The following is a 12,986-nucleotide window of genomic DNA, read 5'->3' on the forward strand; positions in this document are numbered from 1 at the left end:
ATAAATATTTCAAGACATATGAATTTAAAATGTCAAAATTAAAGCAATATTTCTCAGATATATTTTAATAAGGTGTGGTTGTTAAACATAATTTTTCACCAATTCTCTTGTTATCACAAAGTACTATATATAGACATAAAATAATAGATTATATAAACTGGTGTAAACTTAAAGGCAATACAAGTAAAATATCTAAACACATAAAAGGACAGACACTATAAAATGAAGGAAATGTATATAAATTCATTGATAGCTTATTTATATTTACGAAAGCAACATGCTGCATCTTTCTGGAGATGAGTCATACAAAAATTCTACTTATTAATGCAACCTGGAACTAGGTTTATAATCCAGAGCTTCTCTTGATTAAATATTTTATTTTTATTAAATATTATTTGGAGCACTGTGGATATCCTTAGTAAGATTCCATTAATTCTCAAATTAAAGACATTACTTATGTTGTTCTCAGTTACTGCACTGTGACTGCCACCAACAGTCATCACTGCCTAGCACGGTGTCACTTTTAGCTTGCAGAGCTTCAGCCAAGAGGAGAAGTAAATAGGGAGTTCTCTACGCTACAGTTCCTACCAAGCCAAATGCCCACAAAAAAGCCAGTGGTAAAGCACACAGGAAGTAACTAGCTACAAAAGCCACTCACAAGAATATGTTGCATACTAGAAAGGTTAAGAAACCACATCATTATAAGCCTTGTACTGTGGCTCTCAGTGAAAATCAGAAGTTATCAAATGTACACTGAACTTCTCATTTGCAAATTTCCCTTCCAGCATCAGCTGTGAGAACTTCAAAACAGATCTACACTTCCAGAGTGCAGCCTCTGACACTTTTCTAAAGGCAAATGAGGCCTACCTGGTTAGCCTATTTGAAGACACCCACCTTTGTGTTATCCATATCAAATATGTAACAATTATGCCTAAGGACATCCTGCCAAAAAGTCTCGTATGTAGAATATGTGCTAAAATGTATTATGAAAGGAAATTTTTATTCTTAAAAAACAAAAAAGTACCTAATTATGAGATTGCAAATGGGGAAAAAAATGGATGAGAGAATAAGGTATTAGCAAGTCTTTCCCCCACTTTGATTTGTATGCAAATTTTTGGTATTAATGTTGGGGACAAAAAACATTCAAGCAAGTAAAAAATGTTTACATGAACAAGTTTCAGCAACTAAATTTTATAATCATTGTAAACAAATCTGTTGACTTTTTCTGGGGAAAAAATGTGTTTTGCCCCCTAATGTCTACACAATAAAAATATAAACTCTGGACACACAAAGCCTTTGGAATTTTTAGACACAACCTGCCAGAACGAGGCGTCCCATGCGTCTACACTAAATTTTTTGCCACTTTCTAAAATGCACTACAAACTTTCTTGTTTCGAACACTATTCCTCCTTCTCTACATAATAATCAAGTCAGCCTTTGTGATTACTTTCTCACAGAATCCCCTAGAGAAAGCCAGCTGCTCCCCGCTCTATGGTCCCACTTTATTTCCACATTATATATTTGTCTGGTCACCTGTTTGTCTCTTCCATTAGCCTAGACTAGGATCTAGAACTAGGCCAGATTCCTTATTCATCTTTGAATATCTCTGTAGTAGTTCTTGTTAGCTACTAACTCAATGTTTAACTGAATGAATTCTATAAAATCAGGAGCCATGGAAATCTACACTAAAAATAATGAAAGTGTATTCATTATTAAATACAAATAAGTATTTAAAACAAGAAAGGTATTTGTAGTAAACTAGAATGCTTTGGTTGTACTAAAAATTTTCACAGAGTTTGTAAATGAGGTTCATTATTTTCCTGAAGTTAAACCTATAATCTTACCAAAGATATCGGATTCACATCTTTATATAGAAAGATTTAAGTTCTAGACCTTTTTCTGAATTATGTCACTTAGCCTTTCTTTAATTTTTCTCTACTAGAAAGCCACTTTATTTAATATAAGCATATTACACTAATATTTGAAAATTATTAGTATAGAAGCAGTCCACTACACAGCATCAAATCTAAAGCATCATCATAGTACCACTGATAGGGACAGTCTCTTCTATCCATGTCAACTAGTTCTACACCAGAGCTACAGAAAATCAGAATTATCAAACACATCAAGTTCTCTCAGAAACTTTGTCTTAATATGGATCCTGCTTTAAAATTTCGCACTGAATCCTACTAAACAAGAAATGTGTTAATCTAGTGAATTATTTTGACAACCACCTATATAAACCAAACTAATTTTTCTCAGAAGCTCATTAGCTTAACTCAAAATTTCTTTTACTTTTAATACTTTCACTTTGTTATGTGTTCCAATTTTCAAAGCTGTAACAGTAGGTCTTACTTGATCATATAAGAGAACCTGTCAAATCTAACAATAATTTAGGATTAGTGCTATAGACATTAAGATATGTAGCTGACAGGCTGTAATCAGAACTACAACTTCAAATGACTTGCATAACTAAAATATAATTTCATTTTCATTTAATCCACAAATATTTGTTGAATAACAACAACGTACAGCACATTGTGATGGCCCCTGGGGGAGGATATAGAAATGAAGGTAATAACAGAAATGATGGTAGTAACAGAAGGTGGTAATACCTAACATCTATTGATAGCTTATTGTGTGCATGACACATTACATGTATTAACTCAATCTTCCCACCAATGCTAGGAGGTAGTTAGAATTATCCTTAATTAACTAAGGTACTGACAAGTTAAGGAATTTGTCCAATGTCAGACAGCTGGTATTTGAACCTAGGGATTCCAGCTGTAGTGTCCTGACTCTGAGGAACCTCCAATCTAATAGAAGGTATTAACTGAAATAACAAATAACTTATAATAAAGACGCAGAATTTTTCAAATGCCAAAGGTGCTATAGGATTTTAGAGTTAAGAATATGCAATCAGGTTGAAAGAGGAGAATTTTCAGGCTGGATTTTGCTGGTTGGATAGGATTTTAAGAGCATGTTTTAAAGAACATCAAAACTTGAGACACAGCTCAGTAATTTTTACAAAAACTGTAATCTCTCAACAGCAGGTTATATCAGTAACAGTTTTGCATAAATTAAAACATTCATATACATGGACACTTTATGTATGCATGTTTCAGTTTAGTTTCATTAAATGAAAGAAGAGGGCAATTATTACTTCCACACCTAAGGACAAAGTAAATGGAAGTATGCAGTAAGGTACAGAGGACATATCTATTTACTCACACTACAACTACATCCGTCCCTTCTTACACTATACCAGTAAAAACCAGGCTCAGGAAAAAACATATTCTTTAAGAATGTTGATGTGAAAGATCACATCGTTTTTTGTCAGTCATCTGCCATCACTGCCAAGCACAATCATTTTGCCAAGTACTTTGTCACAATGGAGAATGTCTGTATGTTAGATTTGAAAATCTGTGTCATAAACCTCGTAACAGAATACGCCTCTGCATATCATGCCACCTAAGCATGCTGCCTGAACTGAAGAAGGTCCTTAACACCAAGGAATTTGTTCCAAAAGTAGATGTCTTTTGCAACTTTAATTCACAATAGGTATTTAAATATATATTTAATGCTATGTTTTTTGCAACCCCTGTTTTTGATACAATCTTTTCTTTCTAATTTGGGCTATCACCATACCCTACTATTCTTGAGATGCAGGAACTCCTCCTTTCCATTTGGCAAAAAAATTACAGTATCTGGGCACTAAGAGACAAAAAATTTATATGACTAATCCAAAAAAGAGAAAATAGAAGATAGGCAAGAATCCTAATTACTCAAATAGTTGTTTTCATGTAAAATCAAAGTCCACCCACTTAAAACTCCTTAAAAACTGGAGGACAAAAAGAAATACTTCATGGTATTCACTCAGGGCAAGGGTACAGAAGTGATACATGAACATGTAACAGCACATCTGGGGAACAGCAACTAATGTAGTGGAATGTGGTTTGTACAAAACTGGCTTGGGGCATGAGACAAAAACATTAAGAATCTCTGGTTAAAGAGGATAGATTGAATATAAGGATTTAGTTCTGATGCTTCCCAGTAAAGAAATTTTTGAAAGACTATTAACCCCAAAGAAACAGAAACATAATTTTAAAAGCTAGAAAACAGAATAAGTGGCAATGACAATTACACCTGGGAAGGCTGAATTCCACATTAGCCTAGAGGAAAGCCAAAGACACCTAGTTTATATCACATTGACATTTAGTACACCAAAAGACCTCTAAACTCCTTGGAGAAGTGTTGGGGCAAGGAAAACATAAGATGGGCTGAAGCATTATGTGGTGTTGGAAAGTAAAGAAGTGAGTGCTCAAAAAGCAAAGATGAGCACAGAAGCCCACCAGAAAAAGTGCCCCCTGGCCAAAATTGGAACAGCTTGATCAACAAAATAAATGACAGAAAACTGGATTATAATCCAAAGAATAAAATAAATATCCATAAGTCTACACTGATATAAATAAATAAGTAAATAAATGGGGGGGAGGGACAAATTCTCCTCACAGAAGAATTTCAATTAATAAATGTAGAAATAATGAGAGAAATAGAAAATCACTATTATTAAGCCTCTAATAATTGCTGCAGACAAGATCACAGATAGATGATAAAATTAGTGGGCAGAAATTTAGGGGGAAACAGGATATCTGCATGGTCTCAAAGAATTTGATTTTTAAAAGCTATTTTATTTTTAAAGTTTGACCCGCCTGGTTGAATAACTTTAAATCAAAGCATTTAATAATTATTACAGGGGAAAATAGTAAATTGACAGTGGAGAAACCTAGCAGACACCCTCTTACCCAAGTAAGTGATCAAGGGTAACATCATCAGTAGTACATATCAGCATCATGCCCACACCCCTACAACATAATGCACTGAAAGGAACACATCCCGTCTGTGATAATCCTTCTTTTCAATTCATAACCTCAATCTATTCCTGAGAGAACACCCACAAACCCAAATTGAGAGCCATTCTACGAAATAACTGACCAGTATTCTTCAAAAGTGTCAAGATCTTGAAAATGAAGACTGAAAAATTATCACAGATAAAAGGAAACTAGGAGATATAAGTAAATGCCATGTGGTATCCTAAATTTGGATCTTGAAACAAACAAAAACTATGAGTGGGAAAATTGGTAAAATCTGAATAAATTCTCCAGTGTAGTTAATAGTATTATACTAAGGTTAATTTCTTACTTCTGATCATCGTTCTATGGTTATATAAGATGTTAAGATAAAAAGAAGCTGGGTGAAGAGTATATGGAAACTTTGTACTCTTTCTGCAATTCTTGTGTAAATACATTAAAGCAAACAAATAAAAAATAAACTAAGGGGCTCAGGAACTGGAAGTTTCAGACACTCTGGGAGTGAGAGTGGAGTCCAAACTAGAACTGACTGAAATCTAAGAAGTAGTGAAAACCCCCAGACCTCCTCTTCTACTCTTCAACCCCTTCTGATAAAAGACTAAACAATCCCTGGAGAGCATATAACAGGACATATCTAGACTAGAGGACAACATGTTCAATTGAATTTGAAGGGTGCCATAATGAAAACTGGGGAATTAGGTTAATCTGCATGCTTAAAGATGAGACCCATGTCCCCTTTTCCTACTCAGCTCTCAAGCTTATTCTCTCCTGGCAAAAGATGAGAAATTTTGTCTGGGAAAACAATCCAGCACAAGAGAAAAGATGTGTCACTGGGTGCCCTGGTCTAAATGCCTATGTCTCTTCACCCCAAAATTCACATGTTGAACCCTACTTACCAATATGATGATATTAGGAAGTAGGATCTTTGGATGGTGACTGGATCAAGAGGGCAGGGCCCTCATAAATGAGATTAGCGCCCTTGTAAAAAAGGCTCCAGAGAGCTTCCTTGTCTCCTTTCACCATGTGAGGACACAGCGAGACGGTGCTACTCTGTGAACCAGAAAGCAGGCCTTCACTAGACACCAAATCTGCTGGCACCTTTATCTTGGACTTCCCAGCCTCATTCACAGAAACTGTGAAAAATAAATTTCTGTGGATTACAAGCCACCCAGTTTATGATATTTTGTTTTTGCAGTCCAAATGGACTAAGACTGGGAGTCTGCAAGGAAATCATCCAGATTTACCATTCTACAGAGAAAACCATAATCACACAGAAGCAGAGCTTCCATTCAGCCTAGGGCCTCTCTCTTAAATAAGCACAGACTTCCAAGGATCATGAGACATCTAAGAAAAGCAACAAATATGAAAGATAAAGACCAAAGTAAACAAACAGAAAAAGGAAATTTGGAAGAAAAAGAATACGCAGACAAAAAAAAAAAACTACCAATATTTCCTAAGAGAGATAAGACACTGCATCCATAAAACAAATATAGGATTTTTTTTTCAAAAAAAGGAATGGAAACCATACATATGACAGCAGAAATAAGGACTTAGTAGAAGAACTGGAAGACAAAGTTGAGAAAAATCTCCCAGAAAGCAAAGAAAAAAACATAATGAAAATAGACAAGAAAATTAGAGAAACCCATCAGTAGGCCCAACATCTAACAATAGGAATTCAAAAGAGAGAGGAGAGATAAAATGAAGGAGAGGAAATCAAAGAAATAAAGGAAAATTTATAGAATTTATGAGATAAATTCCAGATTGAACAGGAGTAGCAGAATGAATTTAAAAAACACACATATCTAACTATATAATACAATAATTTCAGAACTCTGGGGACAAAGATTCTCTCTCCAGCTTGCAAAGAGAAAAAAAGAAAGTTTCAAAATAGTTGAAAAGGATCTTCTAAGCATCTGATCTCAACATCAACACAAGAAAAATAGAAGAGAGTAGAGCAATGCCTTCAAAATTCTGAGAAAAAATTATTTCTGACTCAGAGTTCTCTGCCCAGTCAAACTATCCATAAAACAAGAGGGGAGAAAAAACATTTACAGACACGTAGAGTCTTGAAAAAACTCTATCCCATCCAGAAAACAATTTAAAGTGGCCCTTCAAAATGAGAACGTAAACAAAGACAGCCAAAGATACCAGATACAGAAACAGCGGCTCCAAAACAAGACAGAACTGAGAGAATCATTAAGATGACAGTAAAGCAAGTCCAAGACAACAGCTGCACAAAAGTTCTAGCTTTAACGAGTTCAAACTGGAGCAGGTCAGAGGGCCTGGGAAAGAGCTTCTTATGAAGTCAAAATTGGTAGGTTTGAAGATAAGCCATCATACACTTGAGAGATAGTTTGGACTAAATCAGGGTTTCTCAACAACAGCTCTATTGACATTGCGGGCCTTTTAATTCTTGGTTACAGGAGGCTGTCCTGTGCAGTGCATAAGAATACTTGGCAGTATACCTGGCTTCTACCCACTAGATGTCAGTAGCACAAACCCACACTCTCCTCCACTCCCCCAACATTGTCAAATGTCCTCTGGCGTGAAAATGGGCCCCAACTGATAACCACTTGGCTAATTTAATAAGTATACAGAAAACTAGGCAAAGCAAAATTGTTAAAAATTACTAACTCTGGCCTGGCTAACATGGTGAAAATGGAGTCATTATAAACTTTGAAATACTGATGTATCCAGGCCGGGCATGGTGGCTCACACCTGTAGCCCTAGGACTTTGGGAGGCTGAGGCAGGAGGATTAAGTCCAGGAGTTCAAGACCAGCTTGTGCAATAATAGTGAGACCCCATCTCTACGAAATACTGATGTATCCAAACAACTTGCAGTATGACAATATTGGGAGTACTGGGCAGGGTTAAAAAGTGTGTTTTTGTGTTGTTGGGGATAGTGGTAAACCCTCATTTTTACTTAGACTGAAAAATACCTTAAACTGAAAAATCAAGAAGTAACACTATAAAAATGCTAGTTTCGGCTGCGCATGGTGGCTCACACCTGTAATCCCAGCACTTTGGGAGGCCGAGGCGGGTGGACCACAAGGTCAAGAGATCAAGACCATCCTAGCTAACACTGTGAAACCCTGTCTCTACTAAAAATAAAAAAAATAGCCAGGTGTGGTGGCGCGTGCCTGTAGTCCCAGCTACTCGGGAGACTGAGGCAGGAGAATCATTTGAACCTGGGAGGCAGAGGTTGCAATGAGCTGGTGTCATGCCACTGCACTCCAGCCTGGGTGACAGAGCAAGACTCCGTCTCAAAAAAACAAAAAACAACAACAACAAAAAAACGCTCATTTCAAATATGGAAGTAAGTATCAAAAGCCTGAAATGATGGGAAATTTGCAGAGACCTACTGTTTTTGTAAATACAGTCATGTGCCATATCAAGACATTTTGGTCAACAGTGAATCACAAATATGACAGTGGTCCCATAAGATTATAAATACCGTATTTTTACTGTACCTTCTGTATGTTTGAACACACAAAGACTTATGATGTATTACAACTGCCTACAGTGTTCCATACAGTAACATGCTGTACAGGTCTCTAGCCTAGGAGCAATAGGCTATGCCATATATCCTAGGTGTGTAGTAGGCTAAAGCATCTAGGTTTATGCAAGCACATTGTATCATGTTCAGATGATGTCTAATGATGCATTTCTCAGAATAGATCCTCGTCATTAAGTGACAAGTGACTGTAGTTCTGCAGAGCTATTTGACTCTTATAAATATGTGCATGTATTAAATATAACTTTGATAAAAATAAATTTAAAAAATCAACTGAGTCCATATTATCAAGGACTTTCCCACTGGTTAAAGCTACCTTGATTTAGAATCAAACAGCTATGTAACTTTGAGCAAGTTACTTAACATCTTTAAGCCTAGTTTCTTCATGTGTAAAATGGATAATGAAGAATAATAGCTAATACTATCATACTGTCAAATGAGATAATATATGTAAACTGGTTAGCATAGTGTCTAGCACATACTGTTTACAAATAGTACCTATCATTCAAATTGCAATCAGAGGGTAATAATTATAAACTTTAAAACAGGTAAATCTTAATCTCATCTGTTTTGGTAAGTAACCCTGGCAGTTGTGGGGAAGATGGTTAGGAAAGGAAAGGCCTTGGAAGCAGAGTGACCAATTAGAAAGGTTACATTGGAGAAAATACAATAATTAGACAAAGGCAGAGCCATGGATAGAAAGATAAGGACACAGAAATATTTTCTTTTTGTGTGTGTGTGTGTGTTGAGACGGAGTCTCGCTCTGTCCCCCAGGCTGCAGTGCAGTGGCGCAATCTCGGCTCACTGCAAGCTCCGCATCCCGGGTTTACGCCATTCTCTTGCCTTAGCCTCCCTAGTAGCTGGGACTACAGGCACCCGCCACCACGCCTGGCTAGTTTTTTTTTTTTGTATTTTTTAGTAGAGACGGGGTTTCACAGTGTTAGCCAGGATGGTCTCGATCTCCTGACCTCGTGATCCGCCCGTCTCGGCCTCCCAAAGTGCTGGGATTAGAGGCTTGAGCCACCGCGCCCGGCCCACAGAGATATTTTCTAAGTGGTGAACTACATGTGAGAAAAAGGAAAAGAGAGGAGTCAAAAACGGTTCTAACTTAAGCATATAAATAGATGGCGATAACACTAACTGAAACAGGAGAACACCAAGAATTGGGTTGCGAGAAGGAAAGGAGAAATAAGCTTGATATTACCTATATTTAATTTGTGGGTCCTAGAGTACAACCAAGTAGAGATATCCAGTATGCAAGTGGAAATCTGAATCTAGAAGGGCTCAGGGCTAGAGATATAAATGTGTAAATCACAGTCAAAGGTTGAAGTTATACAAGTGGATCCGATTACTCAAGGCAAATACACAGAGTAAGAGGAGAGGGGAAATAGGAAAACTGTGAGCACAAAAAATTAACAACACTATGTAAATACCCCCGAAACTACAATCAGATCATCTTAATTTGTTTTTGAAAATAATGTACATGGTCATTTTTAAATATGAAAGTCTAAATATGTATCCCAATAATCCAGACATCCAGAAATAGCAACTCTTAATATTAGTGTATTCCTTCTAATCTTTCAATGCATATAACCCTAAATTGTTCATTTTTTCCTTGACAAAATTAGAATCATATACAACTCTGCATTCAGCTTTGCTTTCATTCATTAAATGAGCATTTCCAATGATATCTAAAATAATGACTTTTATTAAACACTCCAATTTGTTTACAACCCTGGCAGGTATAACTTGACAAACTTGTCTCTTACTGGTAAGAGACAGTCAACATCTGAAATTTAAGAAAAAGGCTCATTTTAAAAGAATCACTAAAATCAAGAAGGACAATTGCAGCACATTTCCTCAGGTAATTTAATTAGGAAAAATAAAATTAAAAGAACATGCATTTGATATGTTCTATAAAAGATACTGATGAATGGATTTTATAAGTCAGACAATAGAAATAAAAACAAGTTGTTTTTGCTATCAATATGTCTTATATATGTACTCTGAGGTTGCTGTGAAGCTCAAATAAGTTAATACAAAGTACAACCAACAGTATCTGGTATATAAATAAATGCTCAATAAATACTGGTTATTACTATCATCATCATCATTAGATGCCAAAACCAGTTCCAGACAGAAGTAGTGATTGCATGAAAGACAGGAGAAAAAAATCCAGAGATAAAGAATTTACATTTCTACTCTTTTTCCTTCATTTTTTCCATTTTCTCTGGATTTACAGAGTCCATGAGCACTACTTTAAGTACTGCAGTTTAAGTATTATTTTTGAAGCATCAGTAAATGTGTACCTTATCCTTGATTATTCTATAAGATACTTGAGAGAACAAATTTTTCTATTCTCAGTTTTTCCTATTTGGCAGAATACAGTAAGATGCACAGTGAGTACTCAATGAATATTAACGACACACATCCTTATAAGAAAACAGAATAACAAAATAGCAACCAAACAATAATTAAAATTGGGATGATATTAAAAGAGACCTCAAAGCCAAAATCAATATACTACAATTCAAAGACATATAGCAGAATGAAACAGGTGAAAAGCTTTGTTCTTCACCACAATGAAGATACCACTCTCTTTGCTCTTTCTGGGTACAACAATTTAGGAGGAATACCAAAAACCCTGGATTATGTCCAAAAGAGAGGAACTAAGAAACAGTTAAAGAACTGAGGATGCTCGGAACAGAAGAGGTTAGTTCTCCTGCTGCCCTCTTCCATCTTCAATGATGAGAAAAACTATCCAATGGGAAATGCTTTAACATTTCTGTAAGGCAACTATCAAAAGATGGCAGCTATAGAGATCTAGACTTCTCTCAACTCAAAAACTTAAAAATAACATCTCTTCTAAGACAAAGATGTTATCAAAGATTAGTCATGAAAGTATGTATTAAAGCAAAAGTTGGAAAACAGCTTGCCAATGATGCTGTGGAAAACCTCCAAGGACAGGATAATTGGTTAGAATGCTAAATTTGCTTACAACCCTGTCACCACACCAACGAATATTTACTGAATATCTGCTCCAGGAAAGACGCTGTCTTAAACCTATAATACAAACCTACAAAAACGAAAAACAAAGAAAGAGAAACACACACAGTCTTTGTTGTCAAGGAATTCACAACAAATAATATATAAAATGTAGATTACAGTTTCAGATCATAATAGATGTCGCCAAGCACCATCTTGTAATTGCCAAATGAATTCTATTCCCACATAAAGGTCTTCTAAGAGTGAGAAATCTCTAAGGTTAAAATGGTCAGAAAAGGCTATTTAGAATAACTGAGATATGAGGTACTTATGGAAAAATGTGTATGAAGTTTTGAACAGGAAGGAGGGGACAGCACAAATAGAAGCGAAATGCAAGTTAGAGAGAAACCTGTTTGACTACATTAAAAACCTGTTTCATGGGAGAAGAGATAAGCTGGAAGGACAGGTTGTGGCCAGAATCAATTGTACTGGGCCTTGAATACCAACCTAAGTAATTTCAAATTTATCCTGCATAGAGTCTCTGTAGCAACTACTCATCTCTGCTGTCGTAGCGATACAAAAATACTAAATAAACAGCATAGCTGTTCCAAGACTAAAATTTGAATTGCATATTATTTTCATGTGTCACAGACTATTATAATTCTTTTGACTTTTTTTCTTCAACAATTTGAAAATGTAAAACTCATTCTTAACTCACGGGCCATACAAAAACAGGCTATGAACTGATCTGGACCACTGGCCGTGGTTTGCCAATGCCCGTACTACACTAAGCTGTCTTCTTCAAGAGTCCTCTAAAGGTACATTTGTCCTTGAGTTTCAGGGACCAAAATATATTATTCACTGAACAACTATACACATCAACACATGCATGCACACATGCCCACATCTAACCAAAATCTAAATCTAGTAGGGGTCAGAGGTTCCCTATACAAAGGTCCTCAAAAAAAAAAAAATCTTTAGATTGATAAGTCATTAAAATAAATGCAACAAATTTTTTAATTTGCCATTTATTTTCACATGGTATATGTACTTAGAGTTACAAACTATTCTTACAGAGCCTCTAAATTACATGGAGGGCTCTGTAAAATAGAGTATAATCAAGGGAATAGTAGCAGAGGACGTGAGTTCTAGCACTAGGTCTGCCATTTACTCATTATTTGACCCTGAACAAGTCACTTTCAATCTTCTGGGCCTAATTCCCTCAACTGTGAAGTGGAGGGGTAACTTAGATGATGATTATGCTTTCTCTTAGCTTTAGCACTGTATGATTCTACTACTACTTAAAAAGACCTGTCCGGGAGCTTCAAGGATCACACAAAAGTGCTAATTAAGAATACAAAAAAGATGACAAAGGCCTTGAACAAATGAGTGGGCAGATAGGACAAACAGGTGGGAAAATGACCAGAAAAGTGGAGTATCACTAAAATAAAGAAATTGGTTTTTAAAAAACTATCAAATCCTGCAGAGAATTCAAAGAGCAGAAGAGGCAAGAAGGAAAAAAAAAAAAAAAAAAAAAAGCCAAAGATTTTGGTCATTTAAGAGATAACTGGTGACTTTCAGAAAGTTTCTAGTAATCCAGAAGCAAACATGGAAG

At 35.9% G+C, this 12,986-nt stretch overlaps 1 protein-coding gene across 27 annotated transcripts in view; it reads right to left on the reverse strand.

Moving 5' to 3' along the window:
* Window positions 1–12,986, reverse strand: part of USP47 (ubiquitin specific peptidase 47) — a 113,694-nt gene that overhangs the window by 98,618 nt on the left and 2,090 nt on the right. The window lies entirely within an intron of this gene.

Source organism: Macaca mulatta, chromosome 14, assembly GCF_049350105.2.
Source record: "Macaca mulatta isolate MMU2019108-1 chromosome 14, T2T-MMU8v2.0, whole genome shotgun sequence".
In the NCBI taxonomy this organism is placed as follows: domain Eukaryota; kingdom Metazoa; phylum Chordata; class Mammalia; order Primates; family Cercopithecidae; genus Macaca; species Macaca mulatta.